The 13,486-nt window shown below is 57.9% G+C and overlaps 1 long non-coding RNA gene across 2 annotated transcripts in view; it reads left to right on the top strand.

The window, feature by feature from the left end:
- The window catches only part of LOC131830250 (uncharacterized), a 169,403-nt gene that overhangs the window by 133,270 nt on the left and 22,647 nt on the right, over nucleotides 1-13,486 (top strand). Inside the window, exon 3 of one of the 2 annotated variants that reach the window (XR_009353078.1) lies at nucleotides 6,949-7,950. The exons of the other annotated variant lie outside the window; for it this stretch is intronic. This is a non-coding gene — a long non-coding RNA (uncharacterized LOC131830250). Of the gene's footprint in view, nucleotides 1-6,948; nucleotides 7,951-13,486 lie in introns of those variants that run through there. 2 annotated transcript variants of the gene reach the window in all.

Genomic DNA, 13,486 nt, shown 5'->3' with positions numbered 1-13,486 from the left:
CTCCCCTGGAGACTTTTCTGACTGGGGCAGCTGAGCGGCCTGAAGATGAGCTCTGGGCCCAAAGCGATCAGCACCCGAGGAGAGCCTGCCAGGCTGGGCTCAGGGTTAGGGGATAAGGACCTCCAGGGAGCAGGTGGAGGCTGACTTCTCAACTCACCTGCCTTCCCTGTTCTTGGCCTGGCGGTCCCGTGTCACAGGGGTCCTCCGAGTGGGGCGTGCGTGTCTGGAAAGTGCACTACACGGAGCATGGGCAAAAAGCACCACGACTTCTGCTCAGACTTCGCTTTAGTCCGAAGAAATCGCCCTTCGTGGTTCTTGTATATCATAATAGACGTTTTATCAGCGTGAGGATGCTCCGGGAGCCGTGAGGAAAGGAGCCGCTCGGGGCCTTTGCCCCTCTCACTGCTCCTTCGCTCTCTGTAGGCTCTGTCCGTGGGCGCCTACCCCCCGGGACTGGGCAGTGGCGAGCCCTGGTCGGTTTTGGGCGGAGGGAGGAGCCGGAAAGCGGGCTTGCCCTCTCTTTTCACGGGCTTGCCTTGGGCGTCTGACTTCCTTCTCTTGAGGACCCTAGTTCTCTCCAGACAGCTGCCCTGCAAGATTCTGCCCTGCGGGGTTTGGGATTCACTGTCCCCCTCTTTCGTTTGGGCCAAGGGTAGTGCCTGCACTTAGCCCCGAGTCAGTGATTCAGTGACATCCTTTGTCATTTCCACCCCCGCCCACGCCCTTCTCAACTGCACTAAACTCTAAACTTGCTAACCTCTTACTGAGTTTTCCTCATCGTGGGAGCCCTGTGCTTCCCGTTGAGATGCGGTGACCAAGGGACACTTTAGGCGATGTGGTCGGGGTGCAGGGAAACCAGAAGGCATGGCCAGCATCACAGGGCTCGATGGGAGGACTCTGGGGTCATGATATTCCCCATGCCAGGAGCCGGGAAGTAAGTGTCCTGACCCCGTGGTGGCCAGACCGTGGAACCAGTTGCAAAGGAAACCAGAGCTTGGGGGCTGTTGATGCGGCCCTTGCGTGACAGCGTTCCCGGCGCAGAGCCGGGAGAAGGGGGGGCCGTAGGTCTGGCAGGGCACGTGCATTACGGATTGATTTGCTCATTGGTGTGTAGAATTAGCATGTAAGTAAATGAACACGCACGACAACAGGATGCTCATTTCTTCTTAATGGGCAGAAGTGAATACTAACGCATTTTGGGAAACACCAACTCGGAAGCTTTCAAATACTCAGATCTCGGGACAGAATGTTGACACTGTATGTGTCACTGATTGTTTGGTGACACATTTGAAGCCACAGGGACTAGAAGTTGATTACTTAGACCTGCTTGATCTCAGGAGCATGCCCTGAGAGGACCGTCAGAAGCCCGGCGTAGCCCCTGGGTGGAGCAGAGAACGGCTGTCCTGGCCGAGGCCTCGGCCCCCCAGCGGCAGCTGGCACCAAGTGCCTGGCATGACCGAGGCCGCCTTGGGCTGTCCACCCCTCAGGCTGCTGGACAGTGGGACCTGCAGGAATGAGCCAGCAGGGGAACTGCCCAGCAGAGCCCAGCTCCAGTCACTCGCCCACAGGAGCACGGCAAGCAGAGATTTTAGGTCCTTGAGACTCGGGGAGTGGGTTGCAAAGCAGCACAGACGACTGGTGTAGCTGTTGACTTGACATTTAGGGCAGATTCCTTAAAAATACAGGTTTTGTTATCATGCAGGTCTGGTAAGGCCAGCGGGCGGGGATTGTCAGTGAAGAGACCGTGTGTGACTCCCAGTTCCCAAGAGTAGGGGGCACCCCAGGCCCATGGGGAGCAGCAGGGCCGGGCAGGAGGCAGGGTGGGTGGGGGTATGGGCAGGAGGCTCTACTGTGGGTTCCTCAAGATGGGCAAAGCACACAGGCTCAAGCCGGCCCATCTGGACAATTTCAGGGGACTCTGGGTCTGGTACCCTCCCCTGAGGTGCTTAGGGCAGGACAGGGGTGCCCTCTGCTGTGTCGGAGCCCTCCATGGGAGATGGTCAGTGGTATGGACTCCGGATGTGTTGGTTTTCCTAAGAAAAATGCCTTGAGTCCTTGACTGTTACGAGGAAGGAGGCAGTCCTGGGAGGGGCGGTCTCTCCGGGGACAGCAGGACTGCAGGTGTCATGGAACCGTCGGCTCCAGGGGTCTGGGGCTCCAGGGAAGGTCGTGGCTGGAGCGTCTGTGCGAGAGCTGTCCGAGCCTGGCCAAGCCCAGCTAGCGAGCGAGTGAAACTGCGGGGAGAGGTGGTCAGTGGCAGAGCCCAGAGGGATCTCCAGCACGCAGGCGCCATGGAGGGGAGCAGGGACTCCCAAAAGAGACGCCTGGAGGAGGAGGGGACCGACTAACCACGCCGAGGGCCGCAGATTGGTCCAGGGAGAGCAGGGTTGGGGTTCAGCCCTCAAAGGGGCTCCAGGGGGAGCTCCCCAGTCTGCCTGCCCGTCCCAGCATCCCGGCTCCGTCCTCTCAAGGCTCTTCTCCCTCGCGGCTCTCCTAACAGGCACCGCTCTACTTAACACCCGAGTTACTGACGTCTCTTGTGCGCTGTCCTTTCTCGTTACACACTGCATAGGCTCTGGGAGGCGGATTCTGCTTCTGAACCCCAAGAACTGAGAGCAGAGCCTTATAGTGCTCTGCAAACACTGGAGTGCGGGATGAAGAAGGCAGCCAGTGCTCTGCAAACACTGGGAGGAATGAGTGAGTGAGGGAGTGAATGAATGAAAGGGAGCTTGCACATCAGCAGGCCCGTGCTTCTCTGGTGTCCGTGAGTAAACGGCGTCTCGGTGCGGAGGGGCCCGCCGTGCTGCCGGCAGCCCCAGGGAGCACACGCGTCCCCGCATCCAGCCACGGCTCTGGGTCGCCGTCCCTCCCACTCGTTTCAGGCTCAGATCACGTTTCCTCGGTGCCTGGCGCAGAGCAGGCACTCAGTCCCCCAACGCGCAGATAAGTAAAATGATAATCCATAAACTTGATATTTAAAGAGCTTGAATTTTGTCCTAATTACTAATCCAAATTTGACATTTCTCACATCTACCCCAGAAAAAAAAAAACCCAAATGTCCACTAATGAAAGCACTTAGTGCAATTTTATCTCCTAGAAAAGTGAGCTATTTAAGGGAAAGCTTTTAGCAAATACCTCTCAAGATAGTAAAAATTAAAGTTTAATTTTTTTTTTGCTATTGTTTGCAATTTGATTATGCAGCATCTCTTTGCAAGAAATGCTTTCATCTGGGGCACTCGAACATTTGCAAATGTGCTCTTTACCGACGTTGGGGCCGCGATGTTGGACAGACGGGGTGATTACCAGTGATCCGTCTTCCGCAGGAGGGAGCCAGGCTCCCAGAAACGCAGGCTGAAGTTCACGTTCAGGGGCCTGACGGGGGGAAATGCAGGAGGGTCCGTGCAGTGCCTGGGGACACCTGCCCCAGGAGGGGTGATCTCTGCCAATGACAGCAGCACGTGGGGACCATTTGGGATCCCTGTCAAGCTGGTCTTCCCAGACGCGCGAAGGCCTCGTTGGGACGGCTGGCCTGCTCTCTGGGAGATGGTCCGCGAGCACATCCGTATGTCCTGGGTGGCTGCAGGTGGTTAACTTCGGGGCCAGTGCCGTGCCAGGACAGGCGAAGTCACCAGCATGCTCGGTGCTCCGTGGTCCGAATGACACACGCACCGTCCATCCCGCGCACGCTTGTCTTCCGCGGGGAGTGGTTGGGGGAGAGGATGCGCAGGGATCCGAGGTGACTCGGGCTCCCCCGTCCTGGACACTGAGCCTCAACGCGAGCAGTCAGCAGCGGGGGACTGCGGGGCATCCAGCTTGGACATCGTCGGTCCAGACCTGGCTCCATCCTTTGCCATGGTGGAGGCGAGTCAGTGGTCATGTCTGTGCTTGGGGTGGGAAGGGGGGATTTCCTGGGTGGACGGGGCGGGAGCTGCCGTTACTGATAAGTGTGGCTGGACACGAGGCCTGGGCCTGGCTTCAGGGTCTTGCCCAGGGCCTGGTGTGGACACGAGAGGCCCAGTGAGGGCACACAGTCCCAGTGCCCTTCTGGGACAAGTGGGGAGGCTGGAGGAGGCCGCCGGTGCCGCTGTGCTGAGAGCTGGGGTCCACGGCCAGGCCTGGTCGGAAGTGCTGTCAGGCCCGTGCTGGGACGGGCCAGCAGGTGGAGACGGTACTGCTGGACCCCACGGCCCTTCCGCTGCCTCTTCTCTGTCCTCCCCTCCACTGGAAAATCCGGTGTCTCCGGGCCCTGGCTCAGGGGAGGCCAAGGAGCAGATGGCGTGTTTAGGGGGAGTGTCGCGTGTCAGAGCAGGGCTCCTGGCCTCCCTGGCTGGGCCCAGACACACAGACTCAAGGATGGAGGATAGTAGGGCTGGGGTGGGGAGGATGCAGAGGACACGCTGGTCTTGGCCAAGGGCCCCGTGCTGTCCCCATGCTGGCTCTGTGCTGGCCCCAGGCTGTCCAGCCCTGGGGCCCGAGGGCTCCCGCACCCTTCTTCCGTCAGCTCCCAGAGAGGAACTTCCTTCCACGGGGCTGGCAGGGCTGGCAGGACTCCCCCCCGACTCCCTCCATGTGGAGGTCCTGGTGTGGACTCTGTGGGGCAGCTGGGAGCCCAGGAGGAGGAGCGTGGGGTCCTGGACACCTCATGGGGTTGCAGAGGCCTAGAGGAGGAAGCCCCCAGCCAGAGCGCTAGAGAAGGAGGGGCTCCCTGGGTTCTCCGCAGACCCACTCCATGGAACCACCCCTGGTTCTAGAAGCATCTCTGCCTGTGTGGAAATCTCCGGCACAGCAGCAGGCACCTGCCAACGGGCCCGGCTCCCAGAGGAAACCCCAGGGCAGCAAAGCAAGCGGCTAGGAGCCAGGAGAATCCTTCGTGCCCCGCGGGCCTGGTGCCCTTTCCGGCTAAAGACAAACATGGAGACCAACATGTCCCTTTTCGCAGTGGCTGGCAGGAAGCTCGGGGGTGGCAAAGTGGGATGACCACAGTCACGAGCCTTTCTCTGCCGTTTCGTGTCCTGTCTCTGTGTCACTCCTCGGGCCTGTCTGTTAAAATTTGCCTTTTATAGCGTGCGGTGTTGCGAGAGTCTGAGTCACTTCCTGAGCGCGGCGTCGACGTGACCATGCAGCAGAGGACCCGCGACCCCGAGCGGGAGGCATTAGGAACGCAGGCAGGTGAATCTGCCCGGGGGAGCCGGAGGGGCTGGGACCTGTTCCCCTGCCTCAGGTGTGACGGGAGCTGGTGGCCTTGTCTGCTGCCTGGAGATGGCGCCGGGTCTCCTGCTGATGGCGCAGTAGCGGCCCTTGGAGCCCCTGCAGGACGGGCTCTCTGGTGGGCCTGCGGCTGCACGGAAGCTTCTCTGGCTGCGGGAGGAGGCCTTGTGTAGGGGCCTCACAGGCCAGGAGAGGGTGGGGAGGACCTCTCAGCGGGAGCGGTGACCTACAGTCACCTGAAGAGCTTCTATTTTATTTTGTTTTGTTTTGTTCTGTCTTATTTTGAAGGTTTCAGTGTATTTTTCTAAGTGATTTGCACCCCACTCTGGGGCTCAAACCCACAACCCTAAGAGTCGCACGCTCCACCGACCGACCAGTCAGGTGCCCCACCCGAAGAGCTTTGAAAATGCCCCGTGTCTGGGCCTGCTCCAGAGTGAGCCCTTCAGAGCCCCTGGGGATGGGACCCCACATCCGGAGTCCGGACTCGGATCCTAGTGGGCAGGGGGTGGGGAGCCCCTGGGGTCGCAGCAGGGGAGTGGCAGAGCACTCCGACACCGGGACTCTTGTCACACCCACAGTCTCGGGTCTCTGAGGACACGAGGTTCACCCTTGTCCGACAGGGAGGAGCTTCATCTTAGGGTGATGTGGTGGGGGCCATTCCCGCGGGCTGGACTAGGGGTGGACCTAGCTGCCCCGACTGTCCCAGAGAGATGACATGGGTCTGCCCTGCTCTGGGGCCTGTGGGCACCCCGACCCCTCCTGAGAGCACGGGGCATCTGCCCACAGGCAGGGGCCCCCAGGGCTCTTACAAGAGAGGCTGGCGGCTGGCCACCACCCCTGGCCTCACTGTGTGACTCCCGCATTCGAAGTCTGGGTTGTAACCCGCAGCCGGGGTACCCACAGCTGCCCGGGGGAGAGGCTGGGGGCCAAGAGGTCTCTCCATCGAGTGGTATTGCTTGTGGGGCCCTAGGCTGATACCAAGTGCCTTGCCAACCCAGGGCTTTTTTGTTTTTCTTTTAATGAAGGGGGAGCGGCTCAAACCGCTGGACTCTGTTGGGCGGGGCGGGTGCGGTGGCCCAGGGAGTCGCCGTGAGTCCTGCTAAATGGAGGCCCCTAGAAGGAGGCCCTTTGGTCTGCAGATTTCCTGGCAAAGTAGGAACGATGTTAGGGTTCAAAGCTGATGGCCAAGAAAGAATTCCTGCGATGCCTTTGGTGCAAAAATGTGGTTTTAATAAACCACGGGGACAGGACCCGTGGGCAGAAAGCAGCGCTGGGTGAGGAGGAGTTGGGTCAGGGCTGCTTTACGCTTTCAAGTCAGGGAGGGGGGGAGAGCGTGAGTCTCTGAGGAATTTTGGAAGCAAGGTTTCCAGGACCTTGAGGGGCTCGCTGGTGTTGGGAAAAGGTCATTTATTACCATCTAATAAGACCCGAGTCAGGAGACCCTTCAGATGGAGATCAGTGGGCTGTGTGCTTGGGGATGATTGCCAATAGGTCTCTTGTGGGGTTTAGAGATAAAGGAAGCTTCCAGAGGAGTTTATATGTTAAAGTAGACTCACAGGATCCTGGGGGGTCGGGGGGCGGGGGGTGAATGTTAAGCTCGGATTGCCTTTTGCCCTTAGCAAAGTATTCACATCAAGACAGCTGGGTTCCAAGAGGAAGGTCACTCTGCTCGTTTCAAGGACTTGTCGGGGGCTGTGGGTAGTGAAGGCATGTAGTTCCCCTTGTCTTTGTTTCCCACAGCACTGGGACTTCTGTCCGGACCATTCCTGAGCCCCAGGACCACAGGGACAGGGAATCAGACCCCTCACCTGCATTGAGGCCAGCCGTCAGCCAGCCAAACGGAGGGGGCTCTCCTTGGAAGGGGCCTTGAGGGGCTTGAAGAGAAAGAAGAAAAACAGCAAAAGCAAAACCCCTGGGAAAGCCAGTCCGAAGGTCCACGGAAACCTCCCGGAAATGCACGCAAGGGTCGGGTTCCCTCCGCAACCAATTAAGGCTTCAGAAGACCTACCCACCCCCAGCCTTTCCCAGTGTCTTTGTCTTTCCTTCCCGACTAATGGCTGTTTAAGCCAGTGTTGTCAGCTAAATGCCGTCCCCCGGCCCTCCAGAGGCCACTCACCTTGGGCTGGCAGGGCCGGGCCACCGGTTTTCCCATCTCTGGGCAATTTAGCAACTGCTGGTTGAGAGATGCTAAATTAATTAAAGAGGTAGTGGCAACGTGGAGTAAGGCTGAACATCGAAAATCAGCTTTTAATTGAAAAATGAAATGCGTCTTCCCAGAGTCAGGCGCTGGCCCTGGGATGCGGGGGTCTCATTAGCACGGTGCTCGATGGTTGAGGCTAATGAAGTAGATGACGTGGCGGAGAGCCACAGACCTGCCTTCCGCGACACTTCGTTCACGGACGTGTACGATTGTTCATGCCGTTGGGCTTAAACGTGGCCTTGGGGCTTGGATGTCAGCCTGCAGGCTGCCCTGACCCTTCACACCACAGAAGGCAAGACCGTGAACTCCGCCATAGCCTGCGGAGAGCCCTTGAGCCCAGTCCCGAGTCCCAGCTGGGGTGGGAGCCCTTCTAGCCGGCCTGCTGACTGCAGACCCTTTGCCCGACGCCTGCTCTGCCCTCCTTTGAGAGTGCTCCTTTTTGGGGAACCCACCAACCCCTTTGCACAAGGTCTGATGGGACATGGCCGGAGGTGCCCAGAGCCTTTCTCTCTGAGGAGAAGGCCGCCCGGCGTTCCTCCACCCACCGGATCCTGAGCAAGGGCACGCAAAGGTTGGAAGTGGCGGGAGGTGTGTGACCCCGGGGCGCACGCGGCATGTCTGTTTTGCGACTCCCTGAGTTTCCGTGGAGCTGCCTGCGTTGCTGTCCTTCCTGGGCCTGGTTTCTTGACCTTTTCTTTGAAGCTGCGAGCTTCTTTCCTATCCTTCTAATGAACTCTCGAACGGCTTGGATGTTCCAGATTGTTTGGTGTTGCTAGCAACCCAAGCCCCCCCCCCCCCCCCCCCCGGACATAGGAATGGGAACGCAGCTCTGGAGCAGGTCCTGTGGCTCTCCCCTCCCAAGCCCCTGAGCCGCACCGCGACCCACACCAGCGCCCACTTTCCCTTTCACCGGAGGAACTGGTGAGGGAGAGAACCGAGGCTGCTGGAACTCAGCCCCCGGCGAGCTCTGGATCGCATTTTGAGCTGCCTCAGCCCAGCCTCGGGTAGTAGAGACAAGAGACGCTCTGGGCCTGGCCAAGGGTGAGCATGGAGGAGAGGGGGTGGCTCTCCTTCACAGTGGGCTGTGTCCCCTCACTGTCATCGTTGTCCTTCATGGTAGGTGCCTCCCGGCCCAGAGCCCCTTCCCTGGTGGTGCCGGCCGGGGGGAGCCCAGTGCACAGTGCGAGGAGCGGTCCCGATGCAGGCGCCGTGGGCTGCGGCATCTCGTTCCAGACGAGGAATGAGCTTTCCTGCCGGCTGCCGGTGCAGCTGGAGAACTGCGTCAAAGTGTTCCTGGTTTCCCCAAAGGTCTGTTACCTGCCGCCTATTGTCAGGCAACAACTGCTGTTTTATAGAAAAACAGGAATGAATTCAGGTGAAAAAAAGCAAATGGAGGACTTCCTAGAGGAACAGTGTGGCTGACTAACCAGCAACACTGGGAAGATCAGGGTCGGGGGAGCGGGAGTCCGCAGCCCCAGAATTCCGGTGGATGGTCTCGGGGCCTGCAGCAGGCAGGGCCTTCCAGAAAGAGCGCCTGGCTGGGCTGGCGTCTGCCTGAGGCGGCACCTGGCCTCAAGGGGTGGGTGGCCCTGTCTCCCACTACGAACCTGGGTTCTCGCCTCCGTCTGGGAGCACCAGCCCCTGAGCTGGTCCGTGGCTTCCGTCCAGCCCTGCTGACCAAGGAGAGCACGCAGGTCGGTTCCAGAGACGTGGAAGGACATCTGGGTATGACCTGGAGGGTGGCTCAGGGCTGTGTAGACGGCGCCATTGTTGGGAAACCTTGGGACTGGAGTTTTATCAGAATATTGGACAAAAGGCTGGTGTGTGATTGAGAAGCAGCTCATCGGAGAGGTCTGCGTGTCCTCTTAGATTTTCAAAGTGATGGATCTTCTTCTTAACGAGACCGTGCGGGCGCTGATTGACGCTCCATCCCCTCTATTGTTAAGGTAAAGATATTTATTTTTAGATGCTCCGTGAGCGTCAAGATTGCTCAGTGATCCTCACAGCCGAGTAGAAAGAACATGCCTTGGCTGATTAATTGGAAGTTGGGAAATGATCTTTTTCCCTGTCTTTGAGAATTTTATTCACCTTTTGAATAGTCAGACCACGTGAGCATTTTTATGCAACTCTGAGCTCTGCCACCTGACGTTGGAAATGGATAGAACCAGCCGGGTTCATCCTTGAAGATCCCGCTGTGCCGGGAAGCACGGCCCATCGCTCTTCCCGGGGCGGTGGTGATGGATGCGTTGCTGCCCTTTGTGCCGACGTGGAGCAGTTAGGGCTTCCCGGCGTGGTCGTGGGAGAGGCAGCGGAGGGGGGCAGGAAGGACACCTTCCGCGTGGACGCTCTTCCACTGGATCCCGTCCAGCCTGCCATGGGGGGCTGCCCCGGGGAGGGCCCGGTGAGGTGGGCGGGCTGGGGCCAGCCCTGGAAGCCTCGCTCCGCAGTGTCCCTTTGTTGGTAGGGTGTGCTGCCGTCATAAATAAGAAGCCAGTTGTGGAGATAAAGTGAAATCATGAAGAGTCCTCAAATAGTCCAGAAATAGTCAAGAGAAGAGACAGAACAGAACAAAGAATAGACTAGATGAAAAGGAAGTAACTAGCCAAGTGATGGATTTACTCCAATCAGATCATTAACTCTGTTACATGTATTAAATGTAATGCGCAAGTATATATGTTTGTACCTTGTGTTTTTATTTTCATTCAATGGAAAATAATTCTCCTGTCCTTTGGGCCTGCGGGTTGTTTAGAAGCATGCCTTTCGGTTTTTAAATATTTTCTGGTGTTGAAGTTCATTTTGGCCCCAAATATGGTCTATGCTGGTGAATATTTCATGTGCCCTTGAAGGGGATGTATGTTCTGCTCTCGTTGGGCGAGCTGCTCTGTGTTAATTAGACCGAGCCGGTAGACTGCCTCCCCGCCCTTGTGTGTCGGGTACTGATTTTCTGTTTACCCGTTCCATTGATTACAAAGAGAGAAGTATCATAGTTTCCAGCTATAATTACGGATTTATCTGTTTTTCTTTTCAACCCAATCAGCTTTTGCTTCACATATTTTAAAGCTCTTTCATTAGCTGCGTAGACATTCAGGATCGTATCTCTTGATTCATTGACCTCCTGTCTAGGTAGTGTCCTTCTTCAACCCTGGCAAGGTGCCTTGTTCCGACGGCTCCTTGGACGGCTACAAATAATGTTCATTCCGGCTTCCGTTCAGTCAGAGTTCCTATGGTACGGCTTCTTCCGTCTTTGTATTTGTACCCTCTTTATGTCTTCATGTTTAAGTGGGTTTCTCAGACTGGCGTATAGCGGGGTCTTGCTTCTTTTATCTGTTATTTTGATATTCCGAATCAGATACTCTCATGTTTAAACCACTTGATCACAAATTACGAATAGCTTCCCATACACAGAAATTCTTCCAAAATATTATCCTAATGTCTGAAGGATATTCTATACAATTCTTTTTTTTATTTTTATTTTTTTAAAGATTTTATTTATTTATTTGACAGACAGAGATCACAAGTAGGCAGAGAGGCAGGCAGAGAGAGAGAGAGAGAGAGAGGGAAGCAGGCTTCCTGTGGAGCAGGGAGCCTGATGCGGGGCTCGATCCCAGGACCCTGAGATCATGACCCGAGCCGAAGGCAGCAGCCCAAAGCACTGAGCCACCCAGGCGCCCCGACAATTCTTTTTTTTAAAAAAAGATTTAATTAATGTGCTTATTTGAAAAAGAGAGAGACAGCATGAGCCAGGGGGAAACAGAGGGACAGGGACGAGCAGACTCGCTGCTGAGCAGGGAGCCCAACGTGCGACTTGATCCCACAACCTTGAGACCATGACCTGAGCCGACATCCAGTCAGATGCTTAACCAACTGAGCCACCCAGGTGTCCCTGAAGAACGTTCTATGTAACACACGTTCCCAAACATACCCTCACTATGCTCCTGTTTTGGGGCCGTTTCTATTAAAATGAAAACTTCAGTTCATATTCCCGTAGCTAGATGCTTGGACATACCCTTGATCATTTCTGGAAGTATAATTACTGAGTCATGGGACAGGCTTGTTTTAAGATGTCGTTTATAGCCAAGACAGCTTCTACAGTGATTGCGTGGTCGTGAACAGCTTCAGACCCTCCATCTTCTCGCCATCTCCGTGTCGAGGAAGGTCTTGGGCTTGGGGACACAGGTTCACTCAGTCGGGGCTCTGGGGACTGTGTGACTTCAGCTTCGGGAGTCCCTGAGGACGTGAGGCTTGTCCTGGTGAGCTGACGTCTGCCTAAGGGGACCAGCCTCTGGCCGAGGCCTGAGTGTTCTCCCTCTACCCCCAGCACGGCTGGCCCTCCACGCTCCTGCTTGCCTGCTTCCTTCTCGGTGCTCAGCTCTGTATGTAAAGTCACCTCCTCGCGGGGTACCCTGGCTACGGGATCGACAGCCGACAACCCCCAAATTCCCATCATAAGTTAGATTCACGGGAACGCAGAACCTCGATCTCAGGCTGGGTCTCTGGTCGGGCTATGAGCAGATCCGATGTTTGTCGCCATCCGACTGAAGACGCCGCTCGGGGCTGCGGTCCTGCTGGTGTCTCTCACCTGCCTCCCCCGCGGCCGAGAACACACGTTCAGCTGCGTGTACGGGGTACCTGGTCCTCCCGGAATTTACAGGTGAGAAGTACAGCATCTTCCTGGCACCACAGAGACTGTAGCGTTGCCTGTTTTGAGAATGACCTGTCCTCTCCTGACTAGTTCGGGTGGAGAGTTTGATGCTTGTAGACTATAAAAAGGGACATCATGGCGGGAACGTGGTGACCGAGGCGGGCGGCGCGTGTTGAGGTCGGGCTTGGACGCACTGTGCTGCTGTCCGGGGCCTGGTGCGGGGCAGGGAGGCAGCCGGTGCGTCCGGCTCGTGGTTCGGGGCAAGACCACACCTGACAGAGGTTCGGGGCTGGGATGAAGGAGCGCGAAGTCAAGGATCCGGGCTCCCGCTCGAGCCATTGCACGAGGGCGGGGCCTGTCTGTGCAACAAGACCGCGCGGCGAAGAGCGGTTCGGCGAGGGATCCCGGGCTCGGGGTGCACGTCTTAAGCTCATGGTGCCAGCAGGCGGTGACAAGAAGGGCCGGCGGCCGTCTGGGCGGCTGGGGTCGGGGCCGGCCGTGTGTCTTGAGTGTGGTGTCCCCAGGGTTGGGCGCCATGGAGCCTCGGCCCCGTACACGTTTTGTGGGGGTGTTAGGTCTGCCCGAGATGGACGGCCAGGGGTGGGTTTGTACTTGAATCTCCACAGCTTTGCTGTGGGCGGTGAGGGCCTTCCCCGCAGGCAGGACGGTTCCTGTAGGGCCTCTTCCGCTGGGCCCGTGCGGCTGTGCGGCTGTCCAGTGGACACATGGCTCTGTGCCGCGTTAGGCGACTGCCCTGTGCCTCGAGAGTCAGCATCTCCATTTCTGCACGTTGGTGGCACGTGGTGGGATGCTCTTTCACCGAAGCCTAGCATTTGTTGTGTCCCCCGGCCCCCGAGAACAGCAGCCCCGGGCTGAAGGCGTCCGGCTTGGTCACTGGCCGGCAGCCCCCAGCAGGGATGGCGCTGCAGCACTTCCCTCCGGCGGAGCTATGTTTAGCCGACACGTCTGTCCCTGCGTTTAGCCGACACGTCTGTCCCTGCAGCTCCACAGCCAGCGACTGGTGGTGGGAGAGGGCGTGTGAGAGGAGAAGGCATGGCCCGAGGGCAAGGAGCTTGGCCGCATGCGGACGGGTGAGTCCGCTCCTCGCCCGCCGCCCACAGCTCCCGGCTGCCGGTTTTCCGCGAGTGGCGGAGCGGCATGCTCTGGGGACACGGGGCAGAGCGCGCCCTCCGGCTCTGAGAGGCCTCCCGGACGGCGGTGTTGTCGCTGAGTCCCAGAGTGGGGCGGAAAATCTCCAGGCCAAGGAGTGCTGGGCACAAAAGCCTCAGAAAGAGGATGGTGCTTCTGCTCACTGCAGGGGCAGAAACCGACCCAGGCGAGCCCCGGGGACTGCTGGCCCGCGCCCTGGTGTGGCCGGATGCAACCGTCGGGATGACGCCGTCCAGAATCCATCCGGTCTCGGCCGTCTTCCTCCT

The sequence above is a fragment of the Mustela lutreola genome, chromosome 4 (assembly GCF_030435805.1).
Source record: "Mustela lutreola isolate mMusLut2 chromosome 4, mMusLut2.pri, whole genome shotgun sequence".
NCBI lineage: Eukaryota > Metazoa > Chordata > Mammalia > Carnivora > Mustelidae > Mustela > Mustela lutreola.
Note: the sequence above shows the minus strand (reverse complement) of the source record. Positions and strands in the feature narration are given on the sequence as shown.